The sequence below is a fragment of the Vombatus ursinus genome, unplaced genomic scaffold (genome assembly GCF_900497805.2).
Source record: "Vombatus ursinus unplaced genomic scaffold, bare-nosed wombat genome assembly UNPS02014768.1, whole genome shotgun sequence".
Lineage (NCBI taxonomy): Eukaryota > Metazoa > Chordata > Mammalia > Diprotodontia > Vombatidae > Vombatus > Vombatus ursinus.
In genome coordinates, this window is record NW_020954546.1 from 33,977,847 (window position 1) to 34,003,700 (window position 25,854).

General features: G+C 39.2%; 2 pseudogenes; both read right to left on the minus strand.

The window, feature by feature from the left end:
* Window positions 1–7,114: 7,114 nt before the first annotated feature.
* Window positions 7,115–8,764, minus strand: LOC114043204 (annotated as a pseudogene).
* A 424-nt stretch (window positions 8,765–9,188) lies between these two features.
* LOC114042944 lies at window positions 9,189–19,022 on the minus strand (annotated as a pseudogene).
* Between the last annotated feature and the right edge of the window lie 6,832 nt (window positions 19,023–25,854).

Here is a 25,854-nt window from a genome sequence, read left to right on the forward strand (position 1 = left end):
TGTGTGTGTGTGTGTGTGTGTGTGTGTGTGTGTGTGTGTGTGTGTGTATGTAAACCCTACACTATGCCTATGGTCTCCAGTGGAACAGCCTAGGAATTAAATAGATATGAGAAAAAAAGATTTTTTTCTGGAGGCAATCTAGGAATTACTTGGATTAATATTTTACTTTCTATGGTCAGAAGTTCTGGATAGTTCCATTGTATTAATTTTTTGAATTATAGTTTTCAGATTTTTTGTCTTGTCATGTTCTTCTGGGAGACCTAGATGCTTAGGTTGCCTCTACATGTCCTATTTTCTTTTTTTTTTTCAGTCAAAGACAAGGTTTATTAGAACATCCATCATATTTGGCAGACTCTTAAGGACTCTGAATATTAGTGAGTTATTGGCTAGATTGCAAGAATCTTAGCAGTGGCTAGATTATAAGAATCTAAGCATCTTAATGGAGACAAGATGGACCTTATATACAGAAAGACTACGGGAGGGATCTAGGAGTGGCCAAGTAGTCTATGAGGTAATAGAATTCCAGGGACCTGGACCAGGTGGCCAAGGCAGAATGGAGCCTAGATAGGATTAAGGGTGAGAAGTGGCCTGGGGCCATAGGGAGGTCCACAATGAAAGGCCAGTTGATAGGATTATAGCCTCAGGGGAACACCAGAGATTTGGCCATTTGGGAAAATCTAAGGTTTTTTCCTTTCTGGGGTCTAGATTCTATCCTCATCATTCCCCCCTCAAACAAATGGGACCCAAATTCTTTTGGGGTAAGGTGCAAAGGTCTCAGCTTCTGAAACTGCTTCCTGCTGGCAAGGGGCATAGAGCTGTCCCTGCCTCAAGAGGGTCCCAAAGAAGAGGTTGACTGGAACTGAGCACAGGCTGAATCCAGGAAGCCATGGTGGGACATTGGCTGGTACCCACTGTTTGCTATCAATTGAATGGCCTGTAGTCTGGAAGACACAAATCTGACAGAAAAGACTGCAAGGCCCAGATATGACAAGATAAAACATCCTTAGCTCTATTTGGATTCAGATAATTCAGTTTTCCAACCATGCAGTATCAAATCTTCCACCTCATAGCCAGACTCAGGAATAGCCAGGTGGGTCACATTCCTTTTCAAAGGAACATAATGGGGAAACCAAGCCAGGAGGATCCCATCTTAGACTGAGGCTAAAATTGTCCTGTCAGCTTTTCCCAATGCTGACTTCCCACCAGTATCACATTTTCTGAGTAGCTTGTGGCATTTCTCACATGGTGGATTATTGATTATTGATGGATTATTTTGATCCATCAGACAACTCAAAATAAAATCCTATGAGCTTTTACCTCAAACAGCAAATTTCATTAATCACAGCTTAGGAAAAACTTTTCCAGGATTTACATCTCAAACTTAAATTTGTCCTGGTGTACAAAGCCAATCATTAGAGATTTCTATACATTTGCAAATTCTCAGCAAGTCATAACCCAAACAAGCTTTTTGGCTAGTCTGCACATTAAAATAATAATCAACAATAGCCAAATTATTTTAGAGGTAACCAAATTATGAAAAGTTGCTTGACATAACTGATACAAAAAGTTCACCAATTTGAAACTTGAAACAAACCCGTTACTAATCAGCTGACTTCAATTTTGTTAAATATATTTCCAAATTACTTTACACAGAGAATCAACATCTCATCATTAACAGTTAAAACTACAAATTTAGAAGATTGTGTTTACCCAAGTTCAGAGGCTAGCTTCTTTACCTTGAGCAGGATGTGCTGAACCTGGGTGATGCTTCCAGGCAAAGGTTGCCCTTGGGCCCAAGGCCATTGCCAATGGGGCCCACACTGTAGCTGCTGCCCCTCCTCCCTCCTTCCTTTCCCTGGTGGGGGAGGGTAAAATCAAAGGTGAGGAGTAAAGGGTGAAACTCTATTCTCCTATGAGAGGAGTTAACAGATACCCTCTTGACTCAAGCGAAGGGAGGGAGAAAAGAGTGACCAGGGAGTTTGGACCTCCTTAATGATCAATCACAAAACCTCCAGAATCTGCCAAGATATTTCTAGCTGTTCTAACTTTCCCCTGCAACTTCCATGAAGGAGAATTCAGGGGTGTAGAGGGAAGGGAGTAAGTAAGCCTCAGGGAACCAAAAAGCAACTGCAATTTTCCCCAATTCTCTAGTGCCAAGAGAATTAACAGAATTGGGCATACACCTCCAGATAGGGCGTCCGTCCTTGTCCTCTATGCTGCGGAAGGTGTACCCAGGTCCATGGCCTTGAACCGACCCCATGGACCGAGAGCCTGAGAGTGTCAGGCAGAGTGTGAGACAGCCTTGTAACTGTCTGCTTGAAAAGCACCTCCAAGCCTTGGTGCTTGGAGAGCAACCCCAATTGCAGAGCAAGAAAGGAGGGGAGGGGGGAGGCTTATATACCTTTCAGTCTTGGCTGGAGAAGAACTTGGGGTTAGGTAGTTTCCCTGAACAGGCCACCAAAATGTTGAGGTTTAGGGGTGCTGGGACCCCAATATCACAACACGCAGGTCCTGCCTGAAAGAATTCGACCCAAGCCTTCCTTCAGTCAAAGACAAGGTTTATTAGAACATCCGTCATATTGGGCAGACTCTTAAGGAGTCTGAGTGTTAGTGAGCTATTAGCTAGATTGTAAGAATCTGAGCAGTGGCCAGATTATAAGAATCTAAGCCTACATGTCCTATTTTCAAGATCAATATGTTTTGTTTGAATATAAGCATGTTTTCTTTTAGTGTTACTATTTTTTGCTTCTCTTCTAGATTGTCCTTCTCTTCTGAGAATTTGTATTCCTAGTCCATTGTTCTCTCTTTTGTTTCTTTGGTTAAATGTGTACATTGAGATATAAGCAGAGAATAAGAAAAAGTAGATACCGCAAGGGTTGGAGCAGAAGAAAAACAGACCTAGGATTGAAGAGAGAATCAAAGAATAAGATGATGTGATGGTGACAATACTTCGAGGCTACATAGAGCTCATCATCTCTCTGTTAGACCTATTCCTCCTCCAAACTTCCCCCAGTCTACCGAGGGCACTGCCAGCCCCCTAATCAATCACCCAGTTTCTAACCTTGAAGCTATCTGTGACACTTCTGTCCTCACCTCTCCATATCCAATCAGTTGCCAAGTCTTGTTGTTTCCACCTCTGTAACAACTGTTCTCTACCCCCTTCTCTCTAATCACTCAGTAATCACCCAGGTTCAGCCCCTCATTTCCTCTTACCAGAACTATCTTGTTAGCCTAACTGGTCTTCCAGCCTCCAGTCTCTCCCCTCCTCCCAATCCACTACCCATGTAACTGCCAAACAACCTTCCAAAGATGACTTTGGTGAAACTTGCCATTGCAGATTGAAGTTTTTTCTGCTTCTGCTCATTATTTTTACTGTGCAGGTCATAAATTTTGCTCTCATAATTCTCATTTTTTAAACCACTCAGGAACTGTGTTATGATTCCATGCTTTCCTCATATTCCACAGGCTCTTCTGTCTCATCAATTATGGGATTGTTTTCTTTTGTTTTTCATTATTTCTTCATAGATGCCTCAACTCGGTTACTAGACCTGGAGGTAGTTATTTCCTTCTGTTGTTAATGTTTCTTTCTTGGTCTGTTTATGCTTGAGGTCTTGGAGTTTTGTTTTGTTTTGTTTTGTTGTCTGTTGTTTTCCCTGAGACCTTTTGCTTCTTTTTTTCCTCTATTTCTCACTTTCTGACACCCTCTGCTTGGACGGTGGTTTCATTGGAGGATGAATCTAAGTGTTTCAGCCTCCTCCCACAATGGGAAATTCATAGTTCACCATTCTAAGTCTGTGCCCAGGTGACTTTTGGGTGGAGAAAATTGGCCCCAGTTGAATATTAAGCTCTTTCCCTCAGGCTTAGTGGCATGCTACATACCCCAGCTTCCCAACACACACACACACACACACACACACACACACACACACACACACACACACACACTGTCCTTTCCCAGTATCCCATCCCATTCCCTCTGCTTCTCAATTCTTTGGCCTAGAATTGGCAGTTTAAAATGTTACTGCTTTGGTGCTATAGAGTTGATTTCTGTAGTTTGGATCTCCAAGGTTCTAGGAGGAAGGAATCTGGAGATGGTGTTGAGCTCTATTTCAAGTCTAGACAAGTATCCTACCCCTTTCCCTCTGTTCTTCCACTCTTCTATAGAGATATTTTGCAGCATAAACCATGGTTCACTACTGCAGTGGTTATCCATCTCAGCCTCAACAGGCTTTTGCCCCTGGAATGCTGCTAAGGTGTTGACTGTCTCTTGTGGTTGAACAGACTTAGAGGATTGGTGTGGCATGTTGGGTTGAATTTTGTTGAAAACCCATTTGTTGGGTCCTTGGTTGGTAGTGCAGCCTCTCTGCCATAAGTGTCATTGGGGGGAAGGGTACTGAATGAGTTCAGGGTAAGCTGGTTGGTTTGTTTGTTTTTTTAACCTTATTTTGGAGTTCAAGTATCTAAACCACAGAGATAGCTGAAGTTGCTTTATCTTTCACTCTTCTGTTTTGAAGAGGTTTGAGAAACCTTGGAGATCAGAGAAGATGTCTAGTTCTCCATCTTATTGCTCACATGACCTAGATTTGTTTTATATAAAAACATATTTGAGAAATTTTTAAATTCATTTACTGCTTTTTTCTGTGTGTGTTTCTGTCTCTGGCTCTCTGTCTCTATCTCTGTCTCACACATACACACACACACACCCACACCCACACACACACACAGACACATACATTCATTTGTGTTTACTAAAAGAATTGCTTTCTTCTCTGGCCTTAAACATTTCAGCCTCATAACTTCTTTGTGGTTCTTTTCTCTACCTTACTTCTTTTCAAACCCAACTGATATGACTATAACTGTGAAAACCCAGAGTCCAATATTTTAGTTCCTTTCCTACTAGTACGTCATACTGCCCTTTATTGACTTATTTTCAGCTCCAAAGGGGAAAGGTTAAAGTGACCCTCAGAAATAAGCACAAAAAGGGTAGAATATGGACAATTAGGACAAATTTTACCTTCTTCACATCTTGCCAAGAGGGCCAGCCCAGTTTATCTACAAATCAACCCAGAGGAATCACAGCTGTGCACAAATGCACATTATCCTATACAGCCATTTAGACATGCAGTTTAGCAAGGGCATTAGCTTCAGCAACATCAGCAAATTGAAAAGCATTCATTTGGACAGATTCCCATTGTAGAACTAGCACCTCCTCTATGTTGACATCCAACTCCTTTAGGAAGGTATTGTACATTCAACATGACAAACTTAAATGACTCTTCACTCCCACAAGGCCAATCATACCTCTGATATAGCTATTTCCTCAGTAAAGTGGTTGTCTGGCCCTAATCAACACCAGATGTCACATGGCCTAATGACTGTCAGAAGAATGCAGATGAGCCACTGTGATGCACTAAATTTGTTGTTACGTAATTTACATTTTGGCAATGGTAACTGCCCATTGGTAAGTTTTCCCTCCTTAATTCTAAATTAAGGAAACAAATCTGATTCTAAAAGAAAATTCATTAATACTGGGAAAACCAAGCACATTGTGTTGCAAATTTATTCATAATCTAATATAATTTCTCTTATTTCTGCAAATGTATTATAAATACTAATAATTTCAAACAGATATAATTTATTTTGAAATAAAAAATTTCATCCTATTGTATCTATTTTCTTTGCTTTATGGATAAAAAAATGTATTCTGTCAGTTGATGTGGCTTGGTCTTTCGAGGTATTCTTAAATTTCATACTTTCTTAACAATACCTCAATATATCCATGACCTAACGGATATGGGCACTCAAGTCCCCATTCTTCCCTAAATCTCCCATAGCACAGATATCTAATATGATGAAGGTTTTCTTCTAGGTCTTTTCAATTTGAGATTACCAGGACAACATTTAGGCTATATTCTTTCTAAAGAACCAGCCCATCTCCCTTCCTCACAATATATTTCCTGGGTGATATGTTTATGCTATCAAAGAATAGAATACAATGACTTGAAAATGACTTGAAAATGACTATCACACAGAGGGTGATGGAAAGGTGCATTGTGAGTGTGAGCCATCTCTAACAGATAAGCAGTGAGATATTCCAAAGAACAGTACATCTAGGTCCTGATTAGGGCAAGCAATAAATCCTCTGAAATGATCTCATTATTCAAATTTTTGCCATGTATTTCCACCAGCTGCAACTAATTATAATATTTTACATAATTATAACTTTGAATGGTCCAAACCCAAATACATGCAATCACTTCAAGAGATTCATTATTCACATTGAGACTTGGCTGTAAAAGAGGTCATCAAGGAATTGTATAGCACAATAAGAAAAGAAGATGGGCTGGTCATTTAGCAAAAGCAAGGAATGAAAGGTAGACAACCACAGTGTTCCTGTGACATCTTTTGACGTCAAGAGAAGCTAGATGAAAGCCTCCAGCACTAGGTGGACACCTTATGGAAATTATATTGGAGTTTATCGACAAGAGCTGAAAAGCATGGGCAGGCATGGATAGTTCACAATCTGCATCACTAGAGGGAATTTCCAAATCAATACTACAGATATATGTGAGTATTTGCATATGTTTGTCACTTTTAGACCAAAAGCATTGTTAGTAAGACACCATTACCTGATTACATGCACCACTCATCTTTCCATTGGCCTGTGGGTTACTTGCTATTTTAACTCAATCAATAAGCAACACCACCCCCAATTTCTCCTGTATGTATTTTATCTGTACATATTTGGGTTGTTTTTTTAAGTTTTACTTCTTTATTGAGAAATACTTTTTCAGACTCTGTAAATTGGATATTTCAAAGAAAACCAATTCCCAATAAAACCCAAACAAAAATGCTGTCAGAAAAGCTTTTTTAGAAGAGAAAAATTAAATTAAATTAAAAGTTAACAGGGTCCGGGCCACACACGAGAAACCTGTGAATTTGGACCACTGAAAAACGTTTATGTTTTTAAGACTTAACCTTTCAAATTGATTTTTCCCAAAGGAAAAAAAAAACAGAATGGGATCAGCTTCTTCTGTCATCTAATGTTCATTGTTCATTTTTCAGTCTGTAGAACCATGAAGAAGTCTCCACATGTTGAGCGATCATTTAATGAAGGGGCTATTTAGCGTCACAGTATCCAGTTTTTCTGGTCTAAGAAGGAGCAGCAACCATGACCATTTACTCAGCAGCTTCCATCTTGGCACGGTGAGCTTGTAATACTGTAACAACTTCCTCCACCTTTGAATGGAGTGATTCTGGAGGCTCCAGCATGTGCAACAGTTCTGAATTTTATATCTCTAGCAGCATACCTGTGATCTTCCCAACTAAATTATTGTGCATGGTTTGAATCAATGGGAACAAACACTCTCCCAGCATCTACTTGTGTCCCTGGGGAGGAGCAGGAGCCAGTATGGAAGCTTTCAGGGGCTCCTGGCCTTCCACATAGAATGTTGGCTGAGATGTCCGCAAAATCTGGATAACTGGGTTGGAGCTTTGGACAATTGCAGCATATCTGTAAGGAGGGACAGCTGTAGGTACGGGGTAGTTACAATGGGTCTAGGAGACAAATTTTGCACAGCAGTGAGCATTCCCACTTGTTGATGTGTAGTAGGAAGACCACAAGAAGCCTGACTGGAGCCTGGTAGAGAAGAGTTGGGTGTGGGCCAGATTGGAGAATGGAGTTTGGCACTCTTTGGAAGCCTTGAGGACTCCCACATTGTTGCCATGGTGGATTAGGTGTCATCTGGGCTATTTGATTAGGAGCATAATAAGGGGGTCTATACTGAGCCCAGGGCACTGCTTGCAGCCCCCAGGAGTTGGCTGAAACTGATTGATGATCTGTTGGCAGGGAAGGTTCTCATTCCTGTAATATGCTGCATATATTGCTTGGTAAGATAGGCTTTTCTTTCTTCTTTCATTTGTGCAAGTGTAACATACACGGCTTTAGAGTCCATGATGCAACTATTCATTTCTGTCACTGCTTTGGTAGCCTCATCAGGCAAAGAAAAGCAGATAAAGACAAACCCTTTACTTCACCCATCTTTGAGTATCACCTTGGCACAGGTAATTGATCTAAAAAAAAAAAGAAAATTCCTACCTTAATTTTTCATCATCAGTGGTATCACCCAGGTTCTTAATATAGAGATCCCTCCGGCAGCAGCTAATCTCTCCTATTTTAGCTACTCAAATTTCCGTTTTAATTCAGCCTTGCATTCAACTTTTTTTTCTGTGCCCAGCTACAAATACCATTTTCCCATTGGTGTTTTTTCCACTCATTTCTTCAACTGTCTTATTGACATCCTCATGTTTCTCAAAACTCAGAAAACCAAAGCCTTTGGATTTTCTTTTTGTTGTTGTTGTTTTGAACACAAAAATTTTTATTAGCATAAAAAACACATGTCTAGTATCCAACATTAAAACCAGGTCATATGTATGCATGTAGGTTCTTTTCCATTAATTACTGAAGACTCTTATCTCCCAGTTATGCTTTAAAGACTCTGCACTTATGTAAACATAACTTACCAAAGAAAGGAAACTTGTACATGTAGTAGAGTATAGCTACTGAACACACCAAAAAGTTAGAGATGGGAAATTATAATTGTATCTTGCTACATTGATTATTTTTGTAAGAACCTTAGAAATAACAGGAAATGTGGACAAAACATTTCATTTCAAATGAGGTAAGTCATATGAAAATGGTTTTAGAAGCAAATAACATTAATGTTAAGTGTTGAGATGAGAATATTAACAAAATTCCTGTACAACTCCCTTTGATGTTTGCATAGTTTAGTTTATCTTATCTTAAAAAACAAAAATAAAAAATTAACTAAAATACTGTTAGAAAAAGAGGCAGTTTTCTGGTACCACTTAAAATGTGACTTCTTAAGTATTTTTCTTATTTTGAAAAAAAAGTGACATATACAACACTGTTTAACAGAAGAAAGTTAAACTCGGGGCTATCATTTCAAGCTGCCTTTTGGATAGAAAATTAAACAGAAGTAGATGGTTAAACATTAGAGGCCAAGTTATGCTAGCAGCTAACCTTTGCCTCGAAACACATTGTCAAGTTCACACTTGAAGCCAAGGTGAATAGGACTTCAGGAGTAGAAACAAAGCGTTTCAAAAAGTTAGCCCCAAAACTTAAGCAATTAAGTTTTTTTTTTCCTTTATATGGAAGAGAGTGAGAATAAACTAGGTTCAAGGCTCTGGTTAAGGACATGATTGCTTAAAGCACTATATGGCTAACTCATGCATTTGTTTTAGCAGTAGAATGAAGCTTATACCTAAGCTTACTAGGTTTATTTCAAGCTAAGTAGCCACAACCACTCATCTGGCCAGTTCTAGTCAAAGTAGGATTGCAGGGTGCCACACAAATCACAGGTCCAACAATGGAAACCTCCTCCCAATGGATTGGCATTACGAATATTAACTTTGATTGCCAAAATACCCAGTTTTCCAAACATTTTTTGAATTGGAACTTTGTTGGCATCTATCATTACACGTTTTTCATCCAGCATTAAGACATTCATGGAGAGCCATTTGGATGACATCCAGAGTGGACAGACATCTGGGATGATTGGAGTTGGAGGAGTAACTATAGTCCACCCTGCTTTCTTGAAAAGTTCAATCTGGGAGGCAGAGCCAAGATGGCGGAGGGAAAGTAGTGACTTGTTTCAGTGCTCCCCCCAAATCCCTCCAAATACCTATAAAAATGGCTCTAAACAAATTCTAAAGCAACAGAACCCACAAAAAGACAGAGTGAAACAAATTTCCAGCCAAAGACAGCCTGGATGGTTGATCAGAAAAGTATATCGCACCGGGTGGGGAGAGGAGTGCAGTTTGGTGTGGGTGCACAGGTCACAGCAACCCTGGAGCAGGCCTCAGAGCACTGAATCACAGGCAGCTGTGGCAGTTTCCAGACTTCTCAACCCATGAACACCAAAGACAACTTGGGAGGTCAGTGGGAAAAATCTGTGACTGCGGTGAGAGAGGAGCTAGGTTTCAGCCACAAGTCCCAAACACAGGCTGGGCCATGGCTGTTTCCTGAGCTTCCGGCCCACACACTGAGGGGAAATTGAGTGACTGATCAGATGGGGATTGGAGGAATCTCTTTGCCAGTGCTAAGGCAGGAATCTCTTGCTTTGCTTTTGAATCTGGGTCACAGTTCCGAGGGGCAGTCCTGGGGCAAGGAGGAATGCTGGTGTGGTGGAATTTCTTCTGGCGGTGGAGAGAAAACACCTTACGCCTTATCATAGCACCTTGGAAGAACTGAAAATTTTCAGATACCTAGAAGTACCTCTGAAAACAGCTGCACAAACCCCCAAAGCTTGGGACAGTACATTCTACACATTGGAAGCAGACTTTTACCTTCACAAAGAGTTTAAAACTCAAGTAATTGGCTGGGATCATGAGTAAGCAGCACAAAAAACATCAGACTATATTATCTTACTTTGGTGACAAAGAAGATCAAAACACACAACCAAAGAAGACAACAAAGTCAAAGCTCCTACATCCAAAGCCTCCAAGAAAAATATGAATCAGTCCCAGGCCATGGAAGAGCTCAAAAGGGATTTTGAGAAGCAAGTAAGAGATGTAGAGGAAAAACTGAGAGTGATGCAAGAAAATCATGAAAAACAAGTCAACAGCTTGCTAAAGGAGACCCAAAAAAATACTGAAGAAAATAACACCTTAAAAAATAGCCTAACCCAAATGGCAAAAGAGGTCCAAAAAGCCAATGAGGAGAAGAATGCCCTAAAAAGCAAAATTGGCCAAATAAAAAAGAAAGTCCAAAAGATTACTGAAGAAAATACTTCCTTAAAAATTAAAATAGAGCAATTGGAAGCTAGTGACTTAATGAGAAATCAAGACAGTGTAAAACAAATCCAAAAGAATGAAAAATTAGAAAACAATGTGAAATATCTCATTGGAAAAACAACTGACCTGGAAAATAGATCCAGGAGAGACAATTTAAAAATTATTGGACTATCTGAAAGCCATGATCAAAAAAAGAGCCTAGACATCATCTTTCAAGAAATGATCAAGGAAAACTGCCCTGATATTTTAGAACCAGAGGGCAAAATAGAAATTGAAAGAATCCACTAATCTCCTCCTGAAAGAGATCCCCAAAGGAAAACTCCTAGGAATATTGTAGCCAAATTCCAAAGTTCCCAGGTCAAGGAGAAAATATTACTAGCAGCCAGAAAGAAACAACTGAAGTGTTGTGGAAACACAATCAGGATAACACAAGATTTAGTTGCTTCTACATTAAGGGATCACAGGGCATGGAATATAATATTCTGGAGGGCAAAGGAGAAAGGATTACAACCAAGAATCACCTACCCAGCAAAACTGAGCATAACCCAGCAGGGGAAAAAATGGTCATTCAGTGAAATAGAGGACTTTCAAGCATTCTTGATGAAAAGGCCAGAGCTGAAAATTTGATTTTCAAATACAAGACTCAAGTGGAACATGAAGAGGTAAACAGGAAAGAGAAATCATAAGAGACTTATTAAGGTTGAACTGTTTACATTCCTATGTGGAAAGATGATATTTGTAACTCATGGGACCTTTGTCAGTATTAAGGTAGTTGGAGGGGAAAAATTATATGTACGTATATATAGATATAGATAGTTAGATAGAGGGCACAGGGTGAGTTGAACATGAAGGGGTCATATCTGGAGAATAAAATTAAGGGGTGAGAGAGGATTATACTAGCAGAAGGAGAAAGGGAAAGGTAGAATGGAGTAAATTGTCTCACAAAAAAAAACAGAAAAGAAAAGGCTCTTACAGTGGAGGGGAAAGGGGGGAAGGTGAGAGGGAATGAGTGAATCTTATTCTTACCGGATTTGACTTAAGGAGGGAATAACACACACACTCAATTGGGAATGGAAATCTACCTTACCCTACAGGAAAATGGGGGGGGGGGAGGGGAGAAGAGAATAGGGGGATGATAGAGAGGAGGGCAGATTGGGAAAGGGGGTAATCAGAAGCAAATACTTCTGAGGAGGAACAGGGTCAAAAAAAAGAATAAAATAAATGGGGGGGCAGGATAGGATTAAGGGAAATAGAGTTAGTTTTTCACAGCATGTCTACTATGGAAGTGTTTTGCATAACTGCACATATTTAACCCATATTGAGTTGCTTGCCTTATCAATGAGGGTGGGTGGGGCGGGAGAAAGGGAGAAAATTTGGAACCCAAAGTTTTAAAAACACATGTTTAAAAAAAAAATGTTTTCACATGCAACCGGGAAATAAGAAATACAGGAAATGTGATACAGAAATCCATCCTGCCCTACAGGAAAATTGAAGGGGAAGGGGATAAGAGAAGGGGGGGAGAGATAGAAGGGAAGGCAGACTAGGGGAAGGGGTACTTAGAATACATGCCATCTTGGGGTGGGGGGAGGGGCGAGATGGGGTGAAAATTTGGAACTCAAAATCTTGTGGAGGTAAATGTTGAAAACAAAAAAATAAATTAAAAATTACCATTAAAAATAAGAATATCTGAGTTCAAATATTGCCTTAGACAATTACAAGCTGTGTGATACTGAGTCATTCAATTCTGTTTGCCTCAATGTTTTCATCTGTACCATAAGAATAACACCTTGTGCACCTGAGCAAGTCACTTAACCTCTGTCTACCAGTGTCTTCATCTACAAAATTCATATATGTTCCAGTGTTGTTACGAGGCTAAAACAAAATTATATATGTAAATGTTGAAAACAAAAAAATAAATAAAAATTAACATAAAAAAAAGAAAAGTTCAATCTGATGACAGAGACAGTCAGGGTTGGAAAGCCCAAGACCAGGTCCAATCATATTGAAGGTAACATCAATATACATTGGATTGGGATCTTTAAAGAAGATGATATGCACTCTATAGTCTGGAGCAAGATATCTATGTGTCCACTCAATGACTAGGTAATTAGTTACCTGGCTTCTCTGTGCAAAAATATCTTTTCCAGCTCAAATGAAGTCAGCAGCATCAAAACATGGCTGATATTCATTCATCACAAATTTTCCCTGAGCAGCCAATGCATGTCTGTCTTCTACAGAATAAACTGGATTATCCTGGTCATAAAGCTCATTAGCCATTGTGGGCTTAGGAGCTGTTGTCCACTTAGCCCCACAATGGAAATAATCTTTGATAATTGATCTGTATGCTCGATATTCAAAGAAGCATGAATGCCATGCCATGGGAGCTTCAATGATTTAATTTCCAACTACAATCAGAATATCTCTGGGAATTGCACCATACAAACCTGTAGACTCAAAATCTGGTGTTTTGTACTTGAAAGACCAATCAATGGGATCAGGCCTCTTAACAGTCACTCCTTTCATTTTCAAAATATTGCACATTTCTTAATTTTAGCAACAGCCTTTCTCAGATGCTCTTTGGGAAAATACTGGCCTCCTTGCTGCTGGTAAAATGTCTGATACTTTTCATATGTGTTGGCCTTAACTTCCACAGTGAATGGTGGAACACAGGCATTTTCAGCTCTGCCTACAATCACTTCCTCAAGTGGGTCCCATTCATTATAGTAGGAGACAGGGCAGTCCTTAAGAATAGGATCTGTGGCCTTGTGATCAGCAGCAAAGGAGTTTCTGTAGGCTACTGCAGCCTGGGTGCTCTGGAAAGTTTGCTGCACCCATCTTGTAAAAACTCTTCCAAGCCAAGATCCAATGTAATGCACCGCCTTGGCTTCCTGGCTCCCGCTGTGGCACCCAACCTACAGCGTCTCCCTGAGGACAGCTGGTCCACGATCATAATGATCTCCACTGGGGCAGCACAAATAGCTCACTCCCACCCACAAGGAAAGTGGGCAACACACCTCCTGGATTTTCCACTATAGTCAGTCATCACTTTTGCACTCAGAGTTTTACCATATTTGCTGAAAAGTTCCTTCAATCTTTCATCATCCATATCAACACTGAAGTTTTTTTTCATATTAACATGGGTAAATTCTTTAGCTTTGGCTCACAGTTTCATTTCCCTTGACTTGAATCTACCAACAAACACTTTGAGGTCATTGAGAGGCATACCATTCATTGTCTCAATGGCCCTGTCTGCAAGATCCAGGGTCTAAAAGTATACAAATGCATAACCTTAGGACCAACCTCATCACACACCACCTTGACGAACAAGATGTTCCCAGATGCTGAAAAGATGTCATAAAATGCTTTTGTTGTCTATGGATTTACCCAGGTTTTTAATGAAAACATTCCCAACTCTTTATTTCCTCAAAAAGGGATCCTGAGGAGACCACACAATACAGATTGGTTTGCTTTTAATTACAACAAAGTTCATTGTATTTGGGGCACATTCAGTATCTGCTGGCTGCTGGATGTTGATGTAGGCATACCCCAGGAAGTGCCTGGTAATCATGTCCCTGAAGACCCAGATGGAGAACATGGGTCCAGCAGGGCTGAACTTCTTATGCAGCCTGAAATTAAGGTAGTGACTGGAGAGTAAGACGAGATAGATGCCACAAACATTATGGTAGTAGAAAAAAATCAACAACAAGATTTGGCAACTGATTGAAGAATGAAGAGTTAAACAGGACACCAGTGTTTTTGAACATTGGAAGTTGGAAGAATGGTGGTACTTCCAATAGAAACAGGGAAATTTAGAGGAGAGGTAGACTTAGGTAGAAAAAATGAGTTCTGTCCTGGAAATATTGAGTTTAAGATGCCTACAGGACATCCAGTTTGAATGGCTTAGTATGGCAATCTTCATGGCAATCCATGACTAGAGCTCTAGAAATTGACCAGGACTAGATACACAAATCTTGGAATCATCATACACAGAGATGACCATTAAAACCATAGAAGCGGATCATATAATATAGTAGAATATAGAGAAAAGATCCCAGCATGAAGTTTTAGAACATACCCACCATGAGGGTGATCCAGCAAAAAAGGCTAAGGTAAGGTAAGTTAAGCTACATAGGAGAACCAAGAAAACAAGGTAACAATCCCAGAGAAGAGAAAGTACCAAGAGGAGAAAGTGGTCAATAGCATCTAAGGGTCATAAGATGTCAAAAAGAATAAGGATTTGAAAAAGATCATCAGATCTAGCAATTACAAAACCTTTGATAACTTTAAAAAAAAAGAAATTTAAGTTAGGTGATAGGGTCAGAAGCCAGACTTTTCCAGGGGTTTGGCTAAGAAACAGATAAAAGTGTGGCACAAAAAGCTTGAGAAGACAGTCAAGTCTAACAAGGGTTTTTAAGAATGGAGGAGATGCCTGCATGTGCATATGGAGGATGGAATGAACTCATAATTAGGGAGAGATTAAAATTAGAGAGGGAAGATGAAGGGAACAATCTGCTAGAAGAGATATGAAGGGACGGGATTAAGGATGATTATAGAGGCATTGATTATTGTCAAAGAGAAATGTCACCTTTTATCAGAGAGATGAAATTCATAAAGACAATGGAAGAGGCCTCTATTTTCTCAAGTAAAGTAAGACATGAGGGCCTTAGCTGAGGGAGTGCCATGGAATGTTCAAGGAGACAAGAGAAAGTATAGAACAGAAACCTTGGGGAATAAGATGGAGAATCAATTAAGGAAGAGTAAAAGGGTTTCCTTGATGTAGACAGGCTCTAATGGAAGTTAGATCACACAGATTTCTAGTGTGATAATCAACACAGCTAAAATTAGAAAGGAAACTGGTACCTGTGAAAAAAAATCTTTGTGGCAAGTTTCTCTGATGAAGGTTAGGGTTTGTGTGTGATGGAGCAGCTCAGAATCATTGAAAGCATTAAGCAATTTCCCAAATGCAATGCAATCTTCTCTTTTCCTCTAATTCAGCTTTGGGCCCAGGTCATTGTTCATCTACACAGGACATGACCAAAACATATGTACCAATGGACCTTGGGCCTAATTTGGTCTACCTAATTGTAGACCAAAATCTAGAAAGAGACATTCTTAATACATTCCTCAATTCTGCAGTGCCACAAGTAAAATTGTCTCTTGAGTAGAGAGAGCAGGAGGCCCAACTGGACCTAGAATTGGTCAGGTAAGCAAGGATAAGAACAGACTCAGGTCCTACTTTAAAGGCAGCTAGGTTGTGCTGTGGATAGAGCTTTGAGTCTGGAGTCAGAAAGACTCGTTTTCCCAAGTTAAAATCTGGCTTTAGATACTAACTGTGTGACCCTGGACAAATCATTTAACCCTGTTTACCTCAGTTTCCTTATCTGTCAAAGGATCTAGAGAAGGAAATGGCAAACCACTCCAGTACCTTTGCCAAGAAAATTCCAAAGGAGGTCACAAAGACGCACTCTACTGAAAACAACAGAACAACAACAAAATTTGTTTCCCTGTTGTCCCGTGGTCTCTAAGCCCAAAGCTACACTGATCATTGCATGTTGGGCCTGAATTAACAGCAAATACAAGGCAGTGATTGTTGTTGCTGTGAGATGATTTGTAAATAGCCAGAGGAGTCTATGGTTTTACTCTCCTAGGACTGTCTCTGGTTAAACAACTCTGGTACTACTTAGAGCTGGCTGCTGAAATTCTCTGGCAAGCTTGCTGAAATTACACCAGCAATTCCACTTTCCTCATCCTGAGTAATCCTCCCTTATTAATTTTTAAAAACAATAATAATAGCGAATAGTAAAAAAAATAGCAATAATAATAGCTAGCATTTCTATAGCACTTTTAGTCCTTCATAATTATTATTTTATTTGGTCCTCACGACAACCCTGAGAGGTAGGTATTATTATACTCCTCGTTTTACAGTTGAAGAAACTAAGGCAGACAGACTTGCCTAGTTTCACACAGCTAACATATATCTGAGTCCAGATTTGAAGACTTAGATCTTCCTGACTCCAGGCCCACTGCTGGACACCCCTCCTCACTTTTGCTACACATCGATGTTCCTTAATCCCATTGTCTCACTTACAATATGTCGACCGACAAGGAAGACTCTTTATTTGAAAATCTCATTTAAACCTGGACCCCCCTGGGGCTCTGTGCCTTCAACTGGAGAGCATGTGGCACTACTCCCCTGAGTCACCACCCACCATTCTACCCTGCAGTGTAGTGGGGGTGGTGGAGGCCATGCACTACTCTCTCACCAACTGAATAAACTTTCCTATGCTGTGCTTAGATACAAATTTCAATAAGCCATTCTCATCCATGACACTAGAATTGTTGAGTATTTGCAAAGAGCCACAAATTTGGGGGAAGGAGGAGGGAAACGAGTTCTCATTTTCCTCTCTAAAAGACACCCATATCTCCCCATACAGAGACAAAATTCAAGTAAGCAATCCCAAGATTTAGGAGCCACTATAAGGAGAGTGTCATTTTTATGTCTTAACCCATTGCACAAAAGACTTTTACCATATATCACGTCATGGCAGCAAATTCCTCAGCCTGGTTTTCAAGCCCCACCTCAATCTGGCCTTGCCTTAGCTAGACAGCATTACTTACCTTAACTCCCTAACATAAATCTCCCCTCCAGCCAGATCTCTCTCCCTTCTCAAAAATAGACCACGCTCAGCCTCTCATCTATGACTTCCCTTCTTGGGGTTCCTCTCACCTGAAGTACCTTTCCTTCTTCTATCCACAATGTTCTTCAAAGCCCAGTTTGACTCCCACTTCCTCTGGGAAGCCTTTCCTAATGATTCCTGTCCTTTCTGATCTTCTTTTTGGAATCTCTCTCCCTCCCACGTTTCTCTCTCTCTCTCTCTTCCTCCCTCATTTCTTTCTCTCTCTCTCTCTCTTTCATAGTTTATTTCTTAAATACTACTTTCCTTGTGCATTATACTTTTACCGGGGCATATAATCCCTGTAACTAGATTGCAAATTCCTTGAAGGCAACAACACTATTTGATGGTCCTACAATTATAGAATTTTAGGCCTAAACAGAACCTTAAGGGCATTTACTTCAACTCCCTAATTTAAAATACAGGGAAACTAGGCCTAAAGAGAGGTGAAATCACCTCCACACAAAGTCATAGAAGCAATTTGTGACTTAACCAGGACTAGAATTTCCAGTTTTCTGAATCATAGATTATTTATTGCTTTTTCTACTGAGTATGTGAAGAACTCAATAAATAACTTCTGATTAATTAAAAGGTTCTGAAACTGTTTAAGGATAACCCATTGAGGGAGAATTCAAACCTCATTGATCTGCCAGCTAAATAGCTCACTTGGTCCTGTAGACTGCTAGAGGGCCTCCTAATCTTTGGAGAAAAAGGAAGACAGATGGTAGAGTGAAAAGATCACAGGAGTAAAGAGGATGGATGATGAGCAAGATAGATGGATGAATGAATAAAAAAAAGCTTTTATTAAGTATTTACTACATTTTTCCACAATCCTCAACCCAAAAATCTCATAAAATGGGAATTTCTTAAATGCAATCCAATCTGGTCTTTTCCTACTTTAAGTTTTGGGCCCAGGTCCAGCTATAGTGTGTGTGTGTGTGTGTGTGTGTGTGTGTGTGTGTGTGTGTATACATACATATATAAATTTAAAATGAATTGCTATGCATGTGTGTACATACACATACATGTGTGTGGGTGTATGTCTATGTATTAATAGAGTAATTCAGCAGACCACCAATCTAATTGCATAGTTTAATCTGGTCAAGAAGTATTCTTCTTATGTTTTGCAGGAAAGGCTTTCACAGGTAAAATCATATCCCACAAGAGTAACTAGAACTGAATCCACAAGATAAGACAGAAACACTAAACAAGGTGAAAACATTCATGAAATAACACTGGAGAACTTAAATACTTAGCATAGCCACTTAGCTACCCTTCCCCCCACCCTCCCTGCTACATTTGTCACTCCTGACAGGCCCTGCACTCACTCTTCTATTGGTTTTCATGATATTACACTCTCTGGGCTCTGTTCCTATCTGAGGGCTCATTCTCAGTATCCTTTGCTGATTCATCAGCCATATTGTGTGCTCTAATCGTGGGTCTTCCATAAGGTTCAGCTGTGGCCCTATTTTCTTCTCTCTCATTCTCTTCTCGTTCAGTGACCCTATCACCTCCCATGGGTTTAATTATCATCTCTATGAAAATGACTCACAGGTCTATAATTCCAGTCATAGCCAGTCGAGTTTCAGTCTCCTATCACTTATTGGGCATTTTCAAACTGGAATATCACAGAGGCATCTCAAACCCAACATGTTCAAAATAGAATTTATTATCTCATACACCACACGCACTCCTCTTCCAAATTTCCTTTTTCCATTGAAGGTATCACAAGGTTTCCAGACCTCCACGTTTATGACCTCAGACTTATTCTCAATGTTTGATCACTCATAACCAATATGCTGCCGAAGCATTTTTTTTTTACTTCCACAACATTCCTTGCATCCAACCCCTTCTCTCCATTCATACAGCCACCATCTTAGTTCAGGGCCTTATTAACTCTTTGCTAGATTATTACAGTTAATCTCCCTGCCTCATGTCTCTGCCCAATTCTGCTTAATCCAATTCAATCCCTCACACTGATGCCAAAGCGATCTTCTCAAACACAGATCTAATCATAACACTCCTATTCAGTCAATTCCAGTTGCCTCGTCTAGGATCAAATATCAACTCTTCAGTTCACCTTTTAAAGACTTTTACAACATGGCCCCAAACTATCTCTCCGACATCGTTGTACATTATACATGATACATTACTACCTCTCCCTCACTCTGTAATCCAGGCAAACTGGCTTTCTCTCTGTTCCCTATGCCCCACACTTCATCTCTTGTCTCTCTACTTCTGCATTAGCCATCACCTGGCATGGACTTCCTCTGTACCTTTGTCTCATAGAATCCTTCTCTTCCTTCAGGATGCAAGTCGGGCAGCACCTTCTACATTAAGACTTTCCTAATCTCAACTGCTCATGCCCTCCTTCCCTAACTACCTTGGATTTGACTACATTATACTTGTTTCTGTTTATTGTCTTTATTTTAATTCCATATATCATACATATGTATGTATATGTAGAGATTCGGATATATGTATGTGTCTGTGTGTACATATACATATATATTTGTATATGTATACTTGTATATGTGTGTATATATTTGCTGTCTGTACTGTCATAATGTAAGCCTCTTGAGAGTAGGGATTACTTCATTCTTTAACTTTTTATCACCAGTATCTAGTATATAGTGCCTGGAACATAAGCATGCCTTTTGATTGATTAATTGATGGATGGACTAAATCCCATGACTCTCTATAATGAATTGATATCTTTTTTGAGAGGAGGTGACAACATAATGGAAAGTTGTGAAGATGCAGATGGGGGTGGTCAAGGGCAGCGAAAAGCATCCACAAGCGAATGGTGAAAGGATGTTAATTCCTTTAGAAACTCAACAAGAAAAGAGAACTTTGAAAGAATAGAAAAAAAGCAGTAGTATGGAGGGACTAGAATGGGAAAAGTAAAAGGACATGGGGTCTTAATCCTAGAGGAGGAGGAGAAGGTACCATAAGGGGGCAGACTATCCTGCCAATTACGCCAAATGTAAGGGGGCGGATCTCTTCTACTCAAAGTAGTTTCCATTTTTATGTGGCATCATAGGGCATATTCCTACTCTGGCCTGCTCCCATACACTCCACCTCTTGTGACCTGCTCATAGAATCTTTCCAACGCTATGTTTCACATAGTTCCCTAAGTGGTGCATGAGTAGAAGAAGCGGAGGAGCCTACTGATGAGTTACACTGGAGGCAAAATCCACAACAGCAACATAAGCACAAGTAGGAAAACAATTCGACCAATAAGAAAAATACCAAAATGATCATAATTTTCTTCCATCCCACCCCTAGGGGCAGCAAAGGAAGAATCAATGGCATTTGGTGATTAGTGGGAGAACTGAATTTCTGAGCATTACTCAGAACAGGTCAGTTGAATTTCTGAACTAAGATCAGAGACAAAGAAACATGGCTTACGCAATTTTACAACATATGAGGGGTGATACAGAATCATTTCAATTACACAATTAGATCAAAATCACTTGGTGTTTTTTCAATTTTCCCTTTTTTGTCAATGGAAGACTTTCACAATTTTCCCTGACAAGCTAATGCAAGGAGAACAAAATTGACCAATCACAGTACAAACCATAGTAAAAATGTCTAAAACTATGGACTAATTTGGGGGGGCGGGGTTTGCTGACACCAAGATAACTGAGAAAACTCAGTATACAGGTATGGTGCAGCAAAAAGCCAAAGGAATACAGTAATGACCATCCACATTAACTAACATTAAGTATTTTTTTTGCATTTTAGTGACCCAGTCTCAAAGTCCATTTAATCAGCAAATTTCATCTTGGATCTCAGATGCCTCATGTAGTTGTCTAATCTCTAGAACAACTTTTCTTGGGGAAATCTGGAAAATTCTTGTCCTCAGGGGCACCTCTTAAGTAAATTTACTTCTCTAGTTCCAAGTTACTTGTAGAGACTTCCATGATGCTCTTGCTAAAATCTTTCACAAAACAGATTTCAATACAAATCAGTGTAGGCTTTCAAATTTTGTATCTCTAACAACTAGCTTATGTGGTGAAAAATAGCTGGAACCCTATGGTTCTGATCTTACCAACAATAGAGCTATAAGGGGAACATCTAATTAGGGATCCATAGTTCACTTGAAACTTTCAAGAATTTAGATTTTACGTGCACCATTAGAGTCATTTACACTTGACATAAAGGGTTGTCTGATCTTGTTGCTTTCTCAAACATTTTCCACTTCAGTTCATTCAGTTCATTCCTTTAGGAGAATCAGATGCTGTTAAGGATCTAATCCTATATACGAAAACAGAGGTTCTTGTCTTGCAAGAAGAGGCTCTCCACCCCTAGGTCCAAAGATTACACAAATGAATCTTCTTACGAGAGGATGACTTTACTCCAATTTACTTGGGATGGGATGTGTAGATACACTTATGTAATTAATTCCAATTGTATGCCGAGAACAATATATATCAAATGGGTTGCCTGTAGTAGAACATGTTTGGCTGTTAATGACATTCAAATGAAATAGATATTACACAAACATTACTCTTTGCTAAGAAGACTGATGATACTGAAATTCTATTCCTTAAAATAAGACAGAAGTTTCTGACTTTAACCTCATAAATTAATAGATTCATATCTCTGTTTCACAAGCTTTTTTTTTACCTTTGTTCAATTATTCCCATAGCATCTTGAAAGAATGAGCTACTTAATCTTAGACATGACTATATAAGTATTAGCAGGCAGATAGCAAGCCCAAATACTAATTTACTAAGTTGTTTGGGATATGGAATGACTAGACATTCTGATTGAAAACAGTAAGATCTTATATACTTGCATTGTGTTTATATCTTCTACAGAATACTTGCTCTTATTATAGAAATTTGCTATAAAAGGAAAAAGCTGGGACAGCATCACAACTGGTCTTTAAATGATGTTAATTATTATTGTTATTAAGGAAGGGTCACTGGTCAAATTGATATAGATAAACATTAATTGGTGATTGATTTTGTTGGAAGGACACCGGATAGGGACTGGTGAGCTATAGTACCAGAGAAACTGCATTCCACATGCATATATATGCATATAATATACAAATCTATTATACACATGTTATAGGCATATAAAAGATAATAAAAATGCATTATCAATATTTATGGGATGAAACAGTAGTAGTCAGGAACAAATTAATATTCCTAAATTAACTAATATTAACAAGTGAGGAAAAAATATAAAAACCCTCACTGCATCTACTTCCCCTGTTAGTTATTATTGATATATCTTCTTCTTTTCTCAGTCAAGTTCACAGAAAAAAAAACCCTGTCTATACTCATTGCTTTCACTTCCTCTCCTCTCACTCACTTCTAAACCCTCTGCAATTTGCTTCCTGCCCTCATCATTAACCTGAAACTGCTCTCTTCAAAATTGTCAGTGGTCTCCTAATTGCCAAATCAAATGGCATCTTCTCAGTCCCTATGCTTCTGGAGCTCTCTATAATATGTGTGTGCATGTATGTATGTATGTAAGTATGTATGTATGTATGTATAATTTTTTACTACCCTATACTGAATCCGGTCTCCTTTCTAGGTTTTCTTGAAATGGCTCTCTTGTGGTTCTCCTTCTACCTGTCTGTGGTAGAACCACAGGTTCTACCTTCTACCTATTGCTCCTTCTCAATCTCCTTTGCTACTTCTTCATCCATGTCACTTCCCCGAATTACAGGTGTACCTCCAGGCTCTGTCCTGAATTGCCTTCTCTTTTATTTTATACTCTTTCATGTGGTAATCTTATCAGCTCCCACGGGTTTAAATATATCTCTACTCAGATGATTCCACATCTACATATCCAGTCCTAGTCTTTCTCTGTAGCTCCAGCTGCACATAACCAACTGCCTATCTGACATTTCAAGCTAGCTATCCCACAAGAATCTCAAATTCAACAGGTTTGGTTTGCCATTTCTTTCTCCAGCTCATTTTACAGATGAGAAAATGGAGGCAGACAAAGATGAAGTGACTTGCCCAGGGTTATGTAGCTACTAAGTATCTGAAGCCATATTGGAATGTGGATTTTCCTGATGCCAGGTCTAGTGCTCTAGCTGGAAAAGTACCTGAGGCCAGGTTTGGTGGCAATGTTAGAGAGAAAGATGTTGTGAAAGTGGATATGCCATGACTTGGGATGAGAGAGAATGAGGAGTCAAAGATACCTGAGGGACTGGTGCCCTCAACAGTAATAGGGAATTTTGGAAGAAGTTGGGGGAGGGGGGAGATAACAGGTTCTGTTTTTGATATGTTGAATTTAAGATGTCTATGGCATATCCAGTTCAAGATGCCCAACAAGCAGTGAATAATGTTAGATTGAAGGTCATGAGAGAGGTTGAGATTTGTATATACATATACATATATATATAATATATATACATATACATATATATCTATATACATATACATATATATGTACATATACATATATGGGGGGGAGAGAGAGAGAGGAATTATCTCCCTAGAGATGATAATTGAATCCATGGGAGCTAATGATATCACCAAATAAAATAGCATGGAAAGAAAAGGATAGAGCCATGGGGGACACCTACAGTTATCGGATATGACTCAGTGGAAGATCCAGCAAAGGAGAAGGAGAAGTACTCAGACATGGAAAAGGAGCAGCAAAAGAGAGCAAGGTTTGGAAAGAGTGAGAGAAAAGGAAGTGAAGTACAGATCTTGGATGGCTTTCTCAAGGATTTGAGCCATGAAAATGAGGAGAGATACAGGATAAGAACTACCAGAAATGATCAGATCACAAGAGGGATTTTTTAAGGATGGGGGAGGGATAGGCATGTTTTGGGAAGTAGGGAAACGGTCAGTAGACAAGGAAAGATTGAAGATGAATGCAAGGATAATGGGAGGGGCAATCTTCTAATGAAGATGGGATGGAATGGGGTCATAAGCATATTAAGGATTTGATTTATTTGTTTTTTTCATATATATTTAACATTGTTGGACTTTGCTTTCTTATAAAACTATCACTCATTTTATTGGGTAGTTTAATTCATTCTCATTTTAAGTTATAACTTAGGTTTATGTTTTCCTCCATTTACCTCAAATTTTCCTTCTGAATTAAGTTTTTTTTGGTTACACAAAATATGTGTCCATGTCTTACTAAAAGATTTGCCTGAGCAAGGAGAAGAGCTCTTCCATAATGTGAGAAAGGTTTAAGAGAGGAGGTAGTGGAGAAAGACATTTAGATGATTTGAGATGAGAAGGGGAAAAAAAGGGAGCTCTTGGCAAATGGCCTCAATATTTTTTGGTAAAGTATGGGGCAAGGTCTTCAGGTGAGAGGGTGGGGACTGGGATGCCATGAGAAACTTTAAAGGTGATGGAAAAGTTAGATTTTATTAAAATTTAAGGTTTGTAAAGTCTTTTACAAATATTACCTCATTTTATCTTTTCAACAATGCTGGGAGGACTATGTGTAAGTGAGGTTGAGTGGAGGAGTAGGTCATGGGAAATGAGTTGATTGAGGACCTGGGAAGTTAGGATGCTTGCAGTTGCATCAATACGTATGTTGAATTCTCTTAGGATGAAGGCAGGGGTTGGAATGGAGAGAAAAACTATAAACCAGGCATTGAATTCATTGTGGGAAGGAAGGAGAGTGTGCTGGGGGTCAGTAGATAGCAGCTACTAGATTCTTAATCAGGTGATAAATTTGAATTGAAAGATCTAAGGTTCATTCTAGAAGAAGTTACTGAACAATGATTGTAAAGAGTCTGGCAAAGAAAATAAGTATTTTCACTCCCTTACCATAACCAATTAGCTCGGGGCAGGGGAAGGGGGGAGGGCATTTAAATGGAACTGATATTCAGAAGGGTAGACAGTGAGAGCTGGAAGATGGAAAAAAACGGAACTGGAAAACTTAGCTTTTGTATTTCTATCCCTAGTGGACAGCACAATGCTTCATATATAAGCATTTAATTCCTGCTTGTTGATTGATGTATTAATGTTCGGTTCATTTCAGTTCAGTTTCTAGTTAAATAAATTCAAATAAATTGAGAAACAAAAAAGTGAACTAAGAAGTTACAAATTAAAAGAAAAAACAAAAGACTTCAATTAATAAATAAAATTAAAAGCTAGTTTAAAAATGACTCATCAATAGCATTGATAAACCAATAACACATTTAATGTAAAAAAGAGCAAGAAAAAAATCAAATCATGAAAATTGAGAATTAGAAATCACAAGCAATATAGGAAAAATGATAGTGGTTATCGTACAAATTGTATATAACCATATGCTCCCAAAACTCAGACCATAAAAGAAATGGCTGAATATGAAAGAGAGGAAGGAAGGAAGGAAGGACAGAAGGAAGGAAGGAAGGAAGGAAGGAAGGAAGGAAGGAAGGAAGGAA